We start from the raw sequence: 19,033 nt of genomic DNA on the forward strand, positions 1-19,033 counted from the left end.
GTTTCATGGGTGTTTATCTTTACTGTAAGCAGCTCTATGTTGGAAAGGATTTTATTTTACATATATTTTTGACTCTCCCTTGGCACCTCACACAGAAGTGGTCATACAGTAGACCTTCAATAAATACTATTAGTTGAATAAATTGCCTTACCTTAGAAAATTTGGTTGAATTTTAATTGTTCATTCTCTAAGCCTTGTCACCGAAAGTGTGGATCACAGACCACAGCATAGGCATCACTCAGGAAACTTGTTAGAAATGCAGAATCTAGGTCCCACCCAGACTTACTGAATCAGAACATGCATTCTAAGGATAGCACCTGGGTGATTCAAGCTGAGACATATCTAGTGTTCCTCCAGGCTCTGGATGTCAGTAAGCTAACCAAAACTATAAACACTCAACTTTCAGTATCATTCAATGTTATCTAAAGTGTGGAGAGTTTGAAACAACAAGATGATGGTTCAGAATATCTTATTTATTTATTAATTTAAATTTATTGGGGTGACATTCAGTAATAAAATGATATAAGTTTCAAGTGCACAATTCTGTTATACATCATCTGTTATTGCATTGTGTGCTCACTGCTCAAAGTCTGGCTTTGTTCTGTCACCGTATATTTGACCCCTTTACCTTCTTCATTCTTCTCCCACCCCCTTCTTCTCTGGTAACCCTTGTACTGTAGTCTGTGTCTGTGAGGTATTTTTTTTTTTCTATTGTTTCTCTACAACCTCTTCAACACTTGTTTCTTGTCTTTTTTAAAATAGCCATTCTAATGGGTGTGAGATAGTATCTCATTATGGTTTTGATTTGCACTTCCCTTATAGCTAGTGAAGTTGAGCGTCCTTTCACATATCAATTTGCTGTTTGTTTGTCTTCTTGGGAAAAGTGTCTGTTCAGGTCCTCTGCCCATTTTTTAATTGGCTTGCTTATTTTGTTGATGTTGAGTTGTGCAAGTTCTTTATATATTTTGGATATTAGCCCCTTATCAGAAGTATTGTTTGCAAATATCCTGCCATTTGGTTGGTTGTTTTTTGTGTTGTTGATGTTTTCTTTTGTTGTGCAGAAGTTTTTAGTTTGATATAGTCCCAGTTTTTTTTTTTCACTTTTACTTTCATTTCCCTTGACTTGGGATCAAATTTCTGTGCAGAAGTTTTTAGTTTGATATAGTCCCATTTTTTTTTACTTTTACTTTCATTTCCCTTGACTTGGGATCAAATTTATAAAATCCTCTTTGAGACCTAGGTATATAAGTTTAGTACCTATGCTTTCTTCTATGTATTTTATTGTTTCAGGTCTTATGTTTAGGTCTTTGATCCATTTTGAGTTAATTTTTGTGTATGGTGTCAAATAGCAGTCTAGTTTCATTATTTTGCATGGCTTCCCAGCTTTTCCAGCACCATTTATTGAAGAGGCTTTCTTTCCTCCACTGTATTTTTTTAAATATGCTTTTATTGATTTTAGAGAAAGGGGAAGGAGAGGGATAAAAAATAGAAACATCAATGATGAGACAGAATAATTTATTGGCTGCCTCTTGCATACCCCCTGCTAGGGATTGAGCCCACAACCCGGTATGTGCCCTGACTGGGTATCGAACTGGTGACATCTTGGTTCATGGGCCCACGTCCTGTTTTTGTTCAGCCTGAGTTAAGAAGTGGTTGAAAAAAAAATCAAACAAAGAATATTTCATGACACATGAATCTATTCTAATAAAAGGGTAATGTGCTAATTAGACTGGGTCAACCAGTCATCTTTTGGATGTCCAACTTCTTTCCGGACAAAGCCATGGTGGTGGGGGCTGAGGCAGAGGCAGTTAGGGGCGAGATCAGGCTGGCAGGGGGTAAGGGGTGAGATCAGGCTGGCAGGGAGTTAGGGGCAATAAGGCCGGCAGGGGAGGGCAGTTGGGGGTTACCAGGCTGGCAGGAGAGGGCAGTTGAGGGTGAGATTAGGCCAGCAGGGGAGGGAAGTTGGGGGAATTAGGCAGGCAGGCAGGTGAGTGGTTAGGAGCCAGTGGTCCTGAATTGTGAGAGGGATGTCTGACTGCTGGTTCGGGCCTAAACTAGCAGTTGGACATCCCCTGAGGGGTCCCAGATTGGAGAGGGTGCAGGCCAGGCTGAGGGACACCCCCCCATGCATGAATTTGTGCACCTGGCCTCTAGTCCTATATAATAAGAGAGGAATATGCTAATTAGCCATTATGCCCTGAGGCATAATGACCAAGAGTATCATGACCAGATCATGGATCAGCAGGAGGGTGGGCCAGCGAGGTACAAGCGGGCTGTGGAGAGCTACAGGAGGGGCAGGGCACCAAGCTATGAGGGGCATGAGGAGGGAGGGGGGCAGGGGAGCTACAGGAGAGTGGGGCAGTGGGTGGGTAGCTACAGGAGGGCGGCAGTGACCTACTGGCTACAAGTGGGTGGCAGAGAGCTATAGGACGGGGCAGGGCTGCCAGCTATGAGGGGGGGGGAGCTACAGGAGGGTGGGGAAGTGGGCGGAGAGCTACAGAAGGGTGGCAGCGACTTACTGGCACATGGATTCATGCGCAGGGCCACTAGTATTATATAAAATGAAATTTGAGTGTCTATAAAGTTTATTGGAACATAGACATACCTATTTATTTACATAATGTCCAGGACTATTTTATGCTACAGAGCAGATCTGAGTGGTTGCAGAAGTGACATTATGGCCTGCAAAGCTGATGCTATCTACTCTCTGATCCTTTACAGAAGAGGTTTGCTGATCCTTGATCTAGATGCATGATGCTCAGTTATATAGAAAGAGCTCCAGATAAATTCTAGTTAATTCTAGCTACATAGACTCTATACATTGGTTGACTACAATATTCTATGCACATACAATGTAGAGGGAGGCACACAGGTCAAATGTAAAATTATGTGCCCCCCTAGCTGGTTTTCTCAGTAGTTAGAGCATCATCAGCCTGTGGGCTGAAGGGTATCAGGTTCAATTCCAGTCAAGGGCACCTTGGTTGCAGGCTAGAGGCAACCAGTCGGTGTGTCTCTCTCACATCGCTGTTTCTCTCTCTGTCTCTCCCTCTCCCTTCCATTCTCTCTAAAAAGTTAATGGGGGAAAATATAAAATTATGTGCTGTGAAAAAATTATTTTGAAATGTTGCAGGATTATTATTTTGTGGGATAACAGCTTTCTTTTCTAACCAGTTACAGGAAGTAAGATAAATAAAAGTGCTTCAAAATACCCAGTATGTCATTGTCATTTGGAACTCAATAAGCTATCATGGTTTTGTCAGGTCCAATCCCTAAGGAAGTGAATGAAAATATATATCTTAGGCGATCTGACCCCTATCAACATCATGCATCCTGGTTACCCTGACATCTGAAGAAGAGCAATTCTGCTCTGTCAACTTGGAGACTCAAAGTTACTGGCAGAGGTCACTCACTCCTTCCCCTTTAGCTACTGGTTATCAGGTTAAAATGAAAGTGAGGCAGTATGGAGAAGGTGTCCTACACCTTCTGTCGAATTAGACTAATCCTCATTAAGCTATACTGCGAATTCAGCATGTTCTAAGGGCTCCTGACACGATGAGAAATGTCACCCTATGACTTTAAAGGACTTAAAGGATCTGAGGCTTCCTAGTTGGAGTCAATTCCTCCCTGATACATCCTGGAGCTGGGAGGGTGTGTGTCTGTCGTTGCTGCCTGCAGGATTGTTGTACGCCTTTGTATTTTAGGAATACAGAATGGCAGCCATGTTGATGGACTGAATAAAACATAAGGCAGGAGAAGTCCAAAGGCTGCCTGAGGTACTTGTGCTCTTACCTCCTTCATATTCAAGATTTGTTAGAGCACATGCAGGAAACTGTAAAATAAATCTAATGTAAAAGGTAATAAATTACTAGAGGTTGCACCCTCAAAGTTAACAAACAAAATCCCACCAGGAAGAGCTAATTGCTGAGTTTTAAGCTCCTGCCTAAAAATACTCATTTTGAAATGCTGTGCTGTTCAGTTGACAGCCTGCTGAATGATAATCAGAAAAGTGTGGCTTATGCTCTTGTCACTAGTAAAATATTTTGCAAGCCACTCTATTTCTTGATCATTCAGATTCTTTGCTGAATACAGTAGACTGTGAATACTGACTTTTTAAAAGAAACAAAATTCAATAATGAGAAATAATCACAACTGAGTTTGGGTTAATTTAGATGAAAGGCTAGACACTTAATTAGCCATGTAAATAAAAACTCAAAAAATGAAAGAAAAAGGAAACCTCAACTACTTCATTTTCCTCTGTATGCCCCCACCCCTTGGGGGAAAGAATTAGAGTGAGTGAAAAAAGGGAGAAATGACAGTGGATATAATATCAACCTTGAAGTGCACTGGAAAATATAACCCACGTTTCCTTGAACTTCACCACCTGGGGCTAGGCAGGGGACCACAATAATAATCATGATAGGCAGAATGTCATTATTTCTTCCTCTAACCTTCCTTCTAGTATAGAAGCTCCAGGCAAAGGCGAAGTCCTTAGCTGGCATCACTGCCCTCCTGTCCAGCTCTGCTGCCTTTCAGACTCTAGGGTCTAGGGAGGTGCTGCCACTGCCGGGTACAGGCCTCAAAGACACCAAATTGGGCAGGGTCCTTGGTGCAATAGGAGGGAATGTCTCTCTCCTCATTGTTAGACTGTTTCAGAGGTTTCAGTATTGTGCTGTTGTTCATCAGTATTTTATGATGTGAACAAACTCTTGCAAAATTTGCTTATAGATTCTTATCTCTGTGAACTAGAACCAGGACATGCCCATGGGTCCAATCCATAGGTAAGTTGGATTGATAGCTGCAGTGAATCAACACTCCCATCCCTGGCTTTGTTACCAGGTCAGTTCTTTGCGCTCTCCTCATTTACCAGCTGTGACTTCCTTCAGCTTCCATGCAAGCTGACTTGAAGAGCCCTCATTTGCTAAGTCACAATGCATGCTTATCCCCAGTCTCACCAGGCCTCAGCAGTGAGGCTACCAGGATTCAAACAAACATATCTTGGTTGGACCACCTTTCTGGTCCACTAGACATGCCCAGGTATAGCTGACTCTCAGCAGAGGACAAAAACTTAGCTCAAGCCCATTGGTTTTTGTGGACCAGAGAATTTCCTACGGCTGCATATTTGCACACCATTCTCAGAAGGAAAGTAGGGTCAGTGTTTGCTTCCTCTTCCCAGGAAAGCTGGGAAGCATCAAATAATATATTAAGTTGAAGCTGACAGTAGACCTTTTTGAAATGGCCGTGGGAGAGTCCTCTTGCTCATTGAGTACAAAAATATATGTAGGCACCATGCTATGTGTTACTTAATTTAACAGTCTGCTTTGTTTTACAGTTTACAAGATTAGACTAAAACAAAGAAACAAATAAAAAAAAAATCCCCTGAGACTCAGAGTTTCAATAACTTTCCTAAATTTATATAATTAGAAAGTGGCAGGGTTTTCAAACCATGATAAATCAGACTACAGAGATATATCCTTCCTATTTACTTTTTAAATTCATGAGATTCTTCTCTATATTTGGGTTCCCTTTGTGCATTCCCCCATTCATTACTCTGAAAGATGTACTCCTCCTTTTATGTTTCCCTCAGAAACTTTTTGCAGTTATCATTTTGAGGGAGAATTGTTGTAGTATATTAGCACAATAGAGAAGGAGCTGCTATTAAAGCAAACAAGTCTAAACAATGCTATCATGCTCAACACCTTGAAGCTGACAAAAAGTAGCTACTCATATTACTGGAAGGGTAGGCCTGGACATCTGCCATTTCCATTAGCAAAGATGCTTCTGCCCAGTGATAAATGGGTTCCCGTTGTCTTACAGCATTCAGGCATTTACCATATTCAGCCAGGAGACCATCAGCCCTTTATCAAATCAAGAAGTAAGAGGAAAGTTAATGCCAAAAGAGAACAACTAGGTGTGCAATTTGGTTCACTGTACTAAGTCTGTGGACCAGTAGGATTGTGTCATAAATATGCTCCTGAGAGGTGCTGCCTGGAACTTCAATTATAGAGACAATGGATACAACTGCTTTGTGTATTTCAGTCTTATTCTAAAGGTTGTAACAAAGAAAATAAGTAATTAGTAGCTTCTTGTTTTAAGTGCTTTAGTTTGCAGTTTGGTTGTTATTTTTGAAATTTAATTGTTTCAGTGTTAATAATGTACTTTTGGTAAGGAATACTTTATCAGCTAGGGAGACACTCTCACTGATTAAATGGATGATTCTATTCTATGTTTTCCTTGTAACTGAATATTTTCTAATTTATGTGTGATCAGTGCACAACTGCTTTGTGTATTTCAGTCTTGTTCTATAGGTTGTAACAAGGAAAATAAGTAATTAGTAGCTTCTTGTGTTAAGTGCTTTAGTTCGCAGTTTGGTTGTTATTTTTGAAATTTAATTGTTTCAGTGTTAATAATGTACTTTTGCTAAGGAATACTGTATCAGCTAGGGAGACTCTCACTGATTGAATGGATGATTCTATTCCATGTTTTCTTTGTAACTGAATATTTTCTAATTTATGTGTGATCAGTGTTAAAAGACTAAATATTAGACTCTTAAAATATAATTTGTCAAGATCAAATGCATGAAATCAGTTAATATGATTGGTAAGAAAATGGAAGGGTTTATTAAATATAAAAAGAGATTTTAAAATTGTGTCACTATACATGCTTGTCTCTGGAAATTTCTATTGATATACATACCTAGTGAAATTACATTTTTTCCATGAAAAAGTTTTTACTTGCTCTGCTTAAATAAAAATAATTAAGAAATAAGGTAAGCAAAGCATATGGTATTAGTAGTATTCTTACATGAATATGTACATGGTAAAAGATGACCAGAGTTTTTTTATTTCTTTAATATACAGTGTGAAATAGTTTACATTATTCTTTGATGTCATGTATGGAAAATATTGGTAATTATTTGGTGGTCTCTTCTTCTGAAATGGGAATGTAATTTACATTGATCTATTGTTGGAAAAGCACATTAAATTATAATTTCCTAACAGTTTATTTCACCCAGAAGAATTTCACTATGTGCCTCTAAAATGACAAAATATTTAGTTCTCTGAAGTACTTTCATAGTATGCTGCATTTAAACAATAGTATCCAAATTTCTATAATCTGTGTTCTTAAAAATTATTAGTAAACAATGCACATTTTCATACCAAACAGAGACAGAGAGAGGGAAACATTAATGTGAGACACACATTGATTGGTTGCCTCCCACACATGCCCCGAGTTGGGATGGGGATTGAGCCTGCAACTGAAGTCTATGCCAGTGATTGGAATTGAACCCAGGACCCTTCAGTCTGTAGGCAAAAGCTCTATCCACAGCACCAAACCAGCTAGGGCAGAGAGTATGGTTTTTATATTTATGGGGAAAAATTATTTCCTTATTATTAAGGAAGTTGGATTTTTATGTATTCTACTTTAAATGACCAGGATCTTTCTAAAATCTCAGACAACTGTGCCTCTTCCACCTGGCATTAAGAATTTTGTATTTGGAAATGTGATATTTTTAAAACCTTTTTGCTTATAGGAAACAGAAAATATGAGACAAACGAGCCACTCATGATACCAACCCTTTTGAGAAATATAAAAATCTCTTTCTGAATCATTAAATGAATGCATGTATCTTAAAAATCAAACCATCTCTGCTATAAAATTGTATTTTTTAGAACATATACAGATCAAAGCATTTCATTTAGTAAAGCATGCATTAATGACCACTGTAATTATAAAAAAAGAATTCAAATCACTGTGTCCTTGCCCTTGACTGCTTACAAAGGACCACTTTTTATGATGTGTTTCTCCCAGGAATCTGGGATACAATCAGTAATTGATTTTGCTGAGAGATCTAATTGTTTGATAAAAGCATTATTTCATCCTTTAGAATTGTATTTGGGGGAAGAGCTCTTAACTCTTCTTCTTTTGCAGTCTTGAAGAGATATACTTTAGATTGAATAGGTGACTGTTTTGAATTAATTGATTGGTCAATTCAGCCAAGTAGTCAGTTTATCCCCCCCCCTCGACTTTCATTTGAGTTTTTGTTTGTTTGTTTGTTTGTCTGAGCAGACTGAAGAACTAGGTTTCAAGTAGACCAAACCAGAGTTCCAATCTGCCCAGGTGAGAGCCTTAGAAACTCTTGATCAGAACTTTTTTCATAATGACATATTTTTGAGGAGATGTAAACTCCCTTAGAAACCATCTTTAATTCAGCATGTCCTAACGTAAACTTCTTTTCATCTTCAAAGGGCTCCTTCCATGATATTTTAGCACCCATGGCTCTCTTGGAACTGAGCTATGATTCTGTTACTCTTCTGCACAAAAATACTCATTGGCTACCCATTGATTATGAATTATGATTAGGATATTTGAAATCTGGTGAGGATTTGCTTATTATCCACTAAGAAGATACTTCATGTTCTTTCCACAGCCACCCATTTAGACTACTACCTCTTTTCTGAAATTTCCCTCTTCTACATCCTTGCTTACCTGTTCCATTGACGCAAATACAAGTCTACGAATCCTCCTGATGGTTAACTCAGTTCATACTCCTAATTTATGTATTTGAAGAGCTACTCCAGGCCACTCTTGGAAGGGATCCCTTTTCCTTGTCTCTTTCCTTCTCTCCCTCCCCCAACTTTACCTCCAACTATCAGTCCATGCCATAGCCTGGTTTTTCATTCAGGGATTCAGGGTTGCTGCCTGTGTTTAATCCTCTATGTGTTTGGTAGGAAAGACTTAACTAACCGTGCACTCATGTCACTATTTTTTCTCTATAGGACCGAGTACGAGGAGCTTTGTTGCACTATGCCATTGGACACAGTCGAGAGAACAGAGGGATATTGAATATCTGCAGAGATCAGAAACATGCCTACCATTCAGGGAAAAAAAAAGGACTGTTTATTTCAGTGCATCATCTCAACTTGACTTAATGTTAGATTAACTTCATATCCACCAGCAGTCTTGTGTCCAACTGCCTTTTGATAATTTGTTTCTCAAAGGGGAAAATGTGTGTCTCTGCACCATAGGTTGCTTATGCCCAAATCTCAGTCTTACCTGTTGAATATACATGGTGTTCCCCCAAAAGGTATGCACACTTTAACAGTTAATAGCTCAATTTTGAAAATGAAATGTATATTATTTTTTAAAAAGTATGTTTATTGATTTCAAAAGGGAAGGGAGAGGGAGAGAGAGATAGACACATCAATGATGAAAGAGAATCATTGATCAGCTGTCTCCTGCATGTCCCCCAGTGGGGACCCAGCCAGAAACCTGGGCATGTACCCTGCCAGGGATTGAACCATGACCTTCTGGTTGATAGGTTGATGCTTAACCACTGAGAAATACTGGTCAGGCTGAAAATAAAATGTATTTTTAATAAACACTGCCTTTATAATTATTCAAAGTGTGTGTATACATTTTTGGGGACACCTTATATACTTAACCCTCTGCATCCGAAGACTGGAAATATTTCCCTGTTACCTTAGTAACACATTATTGATCCTATCCACTTCAAGTGACTTAACCAGTTTGAGGATGGTAAGATCTAATTCCTCAGACAAGATTGATCTCAGGATAATTAACCTGGATTTAAATCAGTTATTACTTCATATGAGACGATATAAGATAATGTTATTTTTAGTGTTAAGTAAAAATGTCTCCAACCTGTTATACTAGGGTTAACTTGGTGATCTAGAACAGTTAGCTACTATGCAAATAACTTGATCCAGGCACAAGTTTCCATTACTGTGGATTCCATCACCATTGGAGCAGTAAAAAAAAATGAACCGTTGAGCATTTGCTTATTATGCTTGCAATAAAAGAATAAGTGAATTGTACTGAGTTGATAGGATTTTTGTGTGACTTTAGAGAAGGCATTTTTTCCCCCAATTATTCATAACTTCCAGACTGCAATTTTAAGAATTTTTTTCAGGTTTACATGAGGAGATTTAGATATTCTGAGTTTGGGTGAACTGGACTTTCCTTGGTGCATTGGGGAGAATTCTTTTCTCAACTTGGTTCCTACTTATTTCATACGCATATCATTTTAGCTGAAAATTATCAAAGAAATTTAATTCTGCAGTCATGAGAAAGTGAAAGGTGATTTACAATCACAAGGCCATAAACAATTTAAGGAGTCAAGTTCTGAATTTTAAAAACCCCAAAGCATTATTTTGAACTATTTGACTTGTTGCATAGAAACAGAAGTTTGTTACTTGAGAAAATGTCATACTCATCTGAATAAGCAGTTTACATCAAACTCTGTTTACTCAATAGCTGTTGTGTATTGAGGGGCTTTATCTTGCCAGTGGGTTAAATGTCAGAGGAATACCTCATGGTATTTGGGTAATTTAGGTTGCTTAGAAGGGAGAAGTTCTTGTTCACTTTGAAACAGTTTATGAAATGATATATAAAAGTCAAAATGCATTGAGAATTGCAGCACACTATAGTAATATGAAATATGATTCTTTTAATGGACATTTATGATTTTACTATGCATAGTGGTAATATACTTTTTCCATAGTTTCTATTGCCTTGGTAGAAAATAATCTATATTTATGATGAACATAAGCCCAGGAAGTTCCTATTTGCATAAAACATGATATAGAACCAGAATTCATGATTCAAAGTGTCAAAAACTGTAAATAAAAACAATCACAGAGAACTGTGGCAAATTTCAGTAGTCATACATCTACATACCCGAAAATAATATTATGTGCATTAGAGGATTTTCCAGTTTCCTCTGAGGTTTGACAGTAATATGCTGTCACCACTTTCTCACTTTCCACTTTTGCCTCCACCCTCAACAGTCTTGCTTGTATCTCTGCAATTGGAGTGACATTGCTCTTGTTTGAGCTTCCAGACATCTCTTGCTCATTCCAAGATGTTTGACTTCTCTGCACCATTTTACACATAGCCTCCTCTTGAATCCCTCTTATCCCCCAGGCGGCGCAACAACATATTATCCTATGAATGTCTTCATTTGTTTTTATTTTTTATTTTTTTAAAATATATTTTATTCTTGTTTGAGCTTCCAGACATCTCCTCTTGCTCATTCCAAGATGTTTGACTTCTCTGCACCATTTTACACATAGCCTCCTCTTGAACCCCTTTTATCCCCCAGGCTTCGCAACAACATATTATCCTATGAATGTCTTCATTTGTTTTTATTTTTTATTTTTTTAAAATATATTTTATTGATTTTTTATAGAGAGGAAGGGAGAGGGACAGAGAGTTAGAAACATCGATGAGAGAGAAACATCGATTCAGCTGCCTCCTGCACACTCCCTACTGGGGATGTGCCCGCAACCAAGGTACATGCCCTTGACCAGAATCGAACCTGGGACCCTTCAGTCCACAGGCTGACGCTCTATCCACTGAGCCAAACCAGTTAGGGCTTCATTTGTTTTTATTTTCACCTGCCTCCTATCCCTTTGGTGGTTCTTTTTCAGTCTTCATCAAGACCACTTTTTGTTTTGTCATTAATAGCTCTTTTTCTTTGGCCTTCTCTTCCATCTCTACACATTTTCCCTAAATGATCTCCATTTTCACCCATGGCATCATTACCATCCATGTGCTGGTGGTTGCCATGCCTGAACTCTCTCCTGAGCTCAGACTTAGATGTCTTGAATAAACATCTAAGGGATTATCTGATGAGGGTCTATCTTCTGGGAATGGCCTCCCTTTCTACCCATATGTGGATGTCATGCTATCATGTGACCCTTCCCTATACCACAGTTTGTCCAAGGATGGGTGCTTGATCCAAAGTTGGCCAATAAATTTGTGTCCTTAGATTTTTGGGTTGAGACTGGGTGTCAGGACAACCTCTCTTTGAGATCCTGAGTTGGAATCAGGGTGGTTGAATGCATTAGTGTCATGTAAGGGTTCCATCAATTCTGGTTGGTGGTTAAATATTTTAGACATCACTTCTAATTGTAGGGTACAAAGCTGGGATTTGCAGACAACCATGTGTACTCTCATGTAGACCACATAAGCAGAGAAGGGCAGTCTGTAAATTAGAGATGGTGAATTTTATTCTGTGTTAATTATGCATTAATCAATAATAATAATTTTTAAAAGGAGGGGCAAGCTGAGAAATGCCAACAGAGTCCTGAAGGTATTAGGTCCCGAATCCTCTGGCTCCTAAGGTACAGTTACATCCCTATCCCAGTACATTTGTAATAAGGTCTGATCTTTGCTAAAGCTAGCTTGATAGAAATCTCTCACTTTTAACAAAAAAGGTTCTAGTTAATAAAACACCCTGCTACCTACTGGACATTTCCACTCCTATGTCATTTACCTCTAATTCTCTCCTCAACCCCCACTGCACCCTCACCTCTGAGCCTGCTTCTCCTTCCATAGCTCAGTCAATGGCATCTTTACTTAGTCAAGCCACTGAGTTGGTCATTAGTTTTTACTTTTCCCGTCCAATTAGTCAGATCCTGTTATTTGTTCCTTTATGTCCATTGCCATTCTAACACATTAGTCCCCCCACTCCTGAAGTTTTTATTTTTATCTGATTACCTTGTAGCTGGTATTTCTGCTTCTATCCATGCCATCCCCAAATGAGTCCCTTTCCAGAGAAATCTTTAGATTCACAAGAAAGCCCAATATCTTTTAATTCGTATTCAGAACTCTTTATTATCAAGTTCAAGGCTGCCTCTCCAGCTTTATGTCCTGCTATGGTCTTTGTTCATAATGCTCAGGATGCATGAATCATACTGAAATGTTCCTCAATATTAATCTCTTTGTCTGACATGACCTTCCTTCCTCTATTGCAGCGGTTCTCAACCTGTGGGTCGCGACCCCTTTGGCGGTCGAACGACCCTTTCACAGGGGTTGCCTAAGACCATCCTGCATATCAGATATTTACATTACGGTTCATAACAGTAGCAACATTACAGTTATGAAGTAGCAACGAAAATTTTATGGTTGGGTCACAACATGAGGAACTGTATTTAAAGGGCCAGAAGGTTGAGAACCACTGCTCTATTACTATCAGACCATCCTGAACTGTACCACCCTGCTTATCACTAGTCCCTAAGCTCCTTGAAGGCAAGGGTAATGTTCTGCATTCCATTATTATTGTATCTTAACAGAGTGACTGTCTCATGATAGATATTCTGTACATATTCATTGACCAAATACATTTGTTAGAAAAATGAACTAGATACAAGTACAGAGTATAGAAACAGAAATAAGAACTTGCGATCAAGGACAAATTCCCTTTCCATGAATTGAATGTTGGGAGGGAAACAAGACTGTAATTCTGAGTTCAGTGTCTCATGAATTATTACTTAGCAATCTTAATAATCTTGAACACTCAGCTCTTCACGCACTAATTCATGTCCATCTCTTGGGATAGGCATTGATTCTTTGACATGTAGCTAGTCAGGTAGAATAGATTTTACTGTCTACAGCTGGTGGCATTTTTTCCCCCTGTGCTTTCAGTTTTTGGTTCCTTTGCATTTTTTAGATATTACTGATTTGATTTTTCCTGGACACTGAAGTATGAGGACCACTCAAATATTAATGGCCACAGCTGTGCACATCCTAGAAAAAGTAACTACTTAATTGCATTAATATGAGCCTCTTGAGACTTAATTCTGGGTTCATATTAGAGTGATTGGTTGGGCTTGATGATAATATAAATGTGGTAGATCATTAGAGATTTAGTATTGATTTCGAACCACTCAAGCTTATAGATAGGAGGGTGCACAGAGATGTTTGAAAGCAGATGGTTAGAACTATAGAAAATCTCAAATATTGTTAAGGCTCATAAGTCTTTGGCTATGCCAGTTACATTGCATGAGTAATGCATTTGTAACTGAGATGTGAGCTGGGGTCACCTTGTCCCTTAGGATACAGGTAAGACTGGCTTATCTCCTCATAGTTTGTCTTGTGGCAAGTCCATCACTTGCTAAGATTTCTGTCAACTCCCAAAAGGCTTATGCTTTTTATAGTCACCTGTCTTTAATATTCTGCTTATAATGACTTTAAAAAAAATCCTGACCCAAGAATCTATTTTCACTGATTTTTAGAGAGGAAGAGGAAGGGAGAGAGAGAAGCATCTATGTGAGAGGCAAACATTGATTGGTTGGTTGGTTGCTTCCCCTTAGGCATCTGGACCAAATCTTGGAATCAAACCAACAACCTTTTGGTGTACAGGATGGCACTCCAACCTGTTAAGCCATGCAGCCAGGGCTGTACCGACTTCTTATTGTTGACTCTCTTATAGTTGTCCCTTTATCCCTGACCTGCCACTGATCCCAATGGGCACGTATACCTTTCTGTATTCCCCATCATGGTAACTAGAGATACAAGATGGAATTAAGTTACTGAAAGTATATTGCAAATTAGAATCCCATATTAGTCATGCTTGCCCTTCATTCACTGTGGGGCATTCTTACTGGCCACACTGCCTGCTGATAGTCCCTCTCTTTCATTTTGTGCTTCTTCTCACCCTCTTCTGGATTGACTCTACAAATTTGGAATTCTCATTCAATTGTGCGCACAGTTCACATCTCTCAAGTCTTTTTTTTTCCTGCAAATCAACCTCCTTTGCATACCTAAAACCCATCTATATATTTACTCATTACTTCAGAATGTAGTTTTGGAATTACTAAGCTGGACCACTTGAGAAACAAACCTATGCACGCACACATGCACCCACTATCAAGGTACAGAACATGCTCATCGCCCTAGAAAATTCCACTGTAAACTTTATTTCTTAGTACATTTCAGCACACTTTCCTGCTCAAGGTTCTTTGCATCTGGGTAATACCCAAAATTGCTTCACATTGAGCTCGTGCAGAATCCTAGATCAAACCAATCTTCAAGATTGAGAAACATTCGGCAGAATACCTGACCAATACTCTTCAAAACAGTCGGAATTACAAAAAATAAGGAAAGCCTGAGAAGCTGCCATAGCTCAGAGGAAACAAAGGACACATGAGACTAAATGCAGTGTGGTTTCCTGGGTGGGATCCTGGGACAGAAAAAGGACATTAGTGGAGAAACTGGTAAAATCTGAATAATGTCTAGGATTGAGTTAATAGTAATGTACCAATGTGGCTCCTTAGAGCTGTCAGATACGAAATCATAACATTAAGAGAAAATGAAAGCAGGTAAGGAATATACTTTTGCAACCATTTTGTAAATAAAAAAATATTCCAAATAAAAGGTTTATGAAAATTATGAAAAACATTGTGTACATAAAAGGTTCATATAGATTTTGGAGGCTCATATAGAACCCAAGACCCGAATCAGACACATCTGAGGTGAAATATCAGCTCTGTCCAAGACTTGCAACCATGATTGGGGTTGATTTTGACTAAGGTTATAATCACCTGCTTTCAAATACCTGTCTGCACCTTTTAAGTAGCAATAGTAGTTTTAAATCAAGCATATCAGGAACATACAAGCTGGGATATCCTGAACATATTAACCTCTAGGAGCCGTTGCTTTCACATATGTGAAATACAATAATAATCCTTATTTCATAAGATTGATATGAGGGCTAAATGGAGAACATCCATGTAGAGTGCTTAGCCAAGAAGTGGATACTTAGCAATTGTTCAATAAATAATAGCCAATACTATTACTATTAGTTGGAAGGTGCCACAATGTGTCACATACAGAATTTACCACAGTTAATTGTTTAATTACCCATCTCCCTCAGTAACCCTTGAGCTTCTTAGGGCCAAGGATGCTTTCTTGTCTACCATTGTATCTCTGTAACAGCAAGACTGCCGATAGTAAATATATAATGAAAGTTTGTTGCTAAATAAACTTTTACCCATATGAAATGAAAATATCTCACAACTTTTCTTTTTGTTAATCCTCACCCCAGGATATTTTTCCATTGATTTTCAGAGAGAGTTGAAGGGAGGAGGAGAGAGAGATATATTGATTGGTTGCCTCCCACATGTGCTCCAACCAGGGCCGGGGATCGAGTCTGCAATTGAGTTACATGCCCTTACCTGGAATCAAACCCAGGAACCTTCAGTCCGCAGGTTGATGATCTATCCACTGAGCCGAACAGGCTAGTGTCACAAGTTATTTTTCTATAATCCATTGTTATTCTCTTCTGATGTGGCATCTCTGAAGTGTCAGGTATTTGTGGGCTATTCGATTCTGCATTATTTTGACCTCCTCGAGAAATAAATGCAGCTATGTTGTGTATCAAAAGGTCATTTCATAGGCTCTGGAGGCAGCTTCCTGACAACATCACCTTCATCCTCACTTTCTTCAGGCAGGATGAGTCTGCTATGCCTTCTTAATGACAAAGGTCATTTGGACACACGATTGGGGACATTTTAAAGTTGCTGTGTCTCTCTTCAAAGTTTAGGCTTGAAAACATTAAAACAGATGGTGGTACTTGGAGGGTAATTAATTTTCCTTTGGAGAAATAATCACTTTCCTTAAAAATAAATTAATGCCTCCCTCTTTTTCCAAGAGGTAATGGTTTAGTAAATTGAGCAATGAACTAGGCTGCCCTTCACCAGGATTTATAGGGAAAGAAGAAATCTTTTGTAATTCTGCCTCTATCTGGTGTGGATTTGGGAGCTTCACTTCCTTGGGTAATTGGGAAGATTAAAGAAAACAGCATTTTAAGCACTTAGCATGTGCCTGATGCAGAGTAAAGCTTCAGAGCTATTAGCCAATATAATTATTAGAGGGAGAAAGGGGACATTATTAATGGATTTTGTTGACTTTGTATGGACTCCAAGAGTCTTATCAGAGCACTAAACTAAAGCACCATAGATGCTGGTATATAGGCCCCATTTGCATAGGCGGTATTTTTTAAAATCAATTATTGGTTAATGACCAAATTATTCTCCTTTTTCATGTTATAATAAGTCAATTAAAAAATAGTTGAATTTTCCTCTTCTTTCTGGACAGCAATGTACAGCATGTCACTGGCTAACATGTCATAAAATACAATCTTACCAGGAGCCCATGTTTTAATATTCAGAGAAAGTTCTTAATATATTCCTAAAGGTTTCTTGAAATAAAACTTTCAGGTGTTTATATTTTAGATTTTTATCTTTTCCACTTTGAACTCCCAGCAAGTCTTTGATACCAGGGATTCTGTGAAATGAAAACATCTTGTGTTTTGTTTGTATCCACAAACATATATATAGTTGTTTGCTGTTTGAATTGCTCATTACTTAAGAAAATGTACTCTAAGCACACTGGGAAGAAAGTTATTGCAGAAAGATTCTCATGAGCTTCTTCTGGGTTAAGCTTCTGCCAGGGGCATATTTATTGAGTAGAAATTATCATGGTATCCATATTTTAGCATAATGGGAGATGTACTTTAATATTTCATTCAGAATAAAAAGTGATTATTTCTGTAAAAGTGCATTTTAAACTCACCTTCTCTTACCACAATGTGTAGGATGCAGGCCCTACAGAGGGGATTGCACTGGTAAAGTACCACAGAGAAATGCACGTGGCACGCAGCCCAGATTGCCCACGGCTACAAGAGCAGCAGTCCTAATTTGATTCTTGCAGAGTATTAGAGGAGAAAAAATGCATTCTTTCAAAATTGTTTGACAAAGATTATTTAAAGATTTGCTCAATCAGGTATATAAGGGAAGGCAGACTTCGGGAACCAAAACCAAGAGCAGAGCTTTCAGTACAGTACTTCCAGGACTGGATAGCAGTATCACACTGTGACACGGGGGAGAGGACCCAGGGGGAAGCCAAACTATAACTTTCAATACATCGATTAAGGTGTATCTTCCCTATGAGGATGAACTGGAGGTTGATAGAAGATCCCGTTGAATATCTTTTCAAGCTCATTTGTATATGTATATTGGTTTTTAGAATAAACTGAATCTAATTCTCATTTTATTTTTCCAAACTGTGGGGAGTAATTTTCAACAAATAGCGAATCAATATCATTTGTCATCTTAATAAAGTTATCAGTCGAGGAACCCTTTCACAGATATTGTCTTATGAGTTCACTAGTACCCTGACCAATGGAAACTTGTAGAAATAGTCAAAATGCAATTGTTTATTTGTTTTGTTTTGTTTTCTCCTAGTTCATTAACATGTATTCTATGAGGAAAGGTCTTGCTAGGCCTCTGAATGAGATGCTAGTCAGTCCCCAAATTTTTCTGAATATTTGTAGATAACATAAAATCCTATGATCAATTTAGGATGGAAAACACAGCCATAGATATGAGAATTTAGAAAACTCTAAATTAGAATTTTTAATCCTATATCTATTGATTAACTCTTCAGTCTTCATTCAAAGGTAAGATTTCTTTTTCTTTTTTTTTTTGAGCCCCTTCCCCAGGGAGAGCCGGCTGCAGTTGAGAACTAACTCTTCAGTCTTCATTCAAAGGTAAGATTTCTTTTTCTTTTTTTTTTTTGAGCCCCTTCCCCAGGGAGAGCCGGCTGCAGTTGAGAACTGTGGCCTTTGGTAAAGGAAAAGTGTGTGGACCTTTGTCTCTTCTCTCAATGGAGCGGGGGAGGGAGAAAGAAATAGGGGATCCCAGAGCATCTTCTTGGCTAGGGTGTTAATAAGCTGGTTTTGTTCTTTCAGGCCTGGTTGATGTTTCATGTTGACACTTTTTCTCCTGGGTGGTTCTTTTGGGAAGCTCCACATCTAAGCCAGTCACTGACTGTTCAGATACTCTGTAGAGCCTTTGGTGGGAACACAACTCTGTTGACACCTTGATTTTAGGCTTCTGGCTTCCAGAACTGTGAAAGAATAAGTTTCTGTTGCTTTAAGCAACCAGCTTGTAGTAGTTTCTTATGACAGCCCTAGGAAACTAATAGGCACATTTTGGCAGAACATTATCAGGTCTCGTACAGTTACTGCTCAGATACAACCTTCTACTCTGCTAACATTGGCTGCTTTAGCCAGCCTCTCCACCTGGGATTCCCCAAGCTGGCATCTGACACCATAATGCACACCCCACATTCCCAGGAGCTTATCTCAAACTCTCCAAGTGGTTTCCTTTGAACATCATCTCACTGAACTGGAGGAAAAAGGAGAGACAGCCCTCTTCACCAAATC

The sequence above is a fragment of the Myotis brandtii genome, unplaced genomic scaffold, assembly GCF_000412655.1.
Source record: "Myotis brandtii unplaced genomic scaffold, ASM41265v1 scaffold51, whole genome shotgun sequence".
NCBI classification, from domain to species: domain Eukaryota; kingdom Metazoa; phylum Chordata; class Mammalia; order Chiroptera; family Vespertilionidae; genus Myotis; species Myotis brandtii.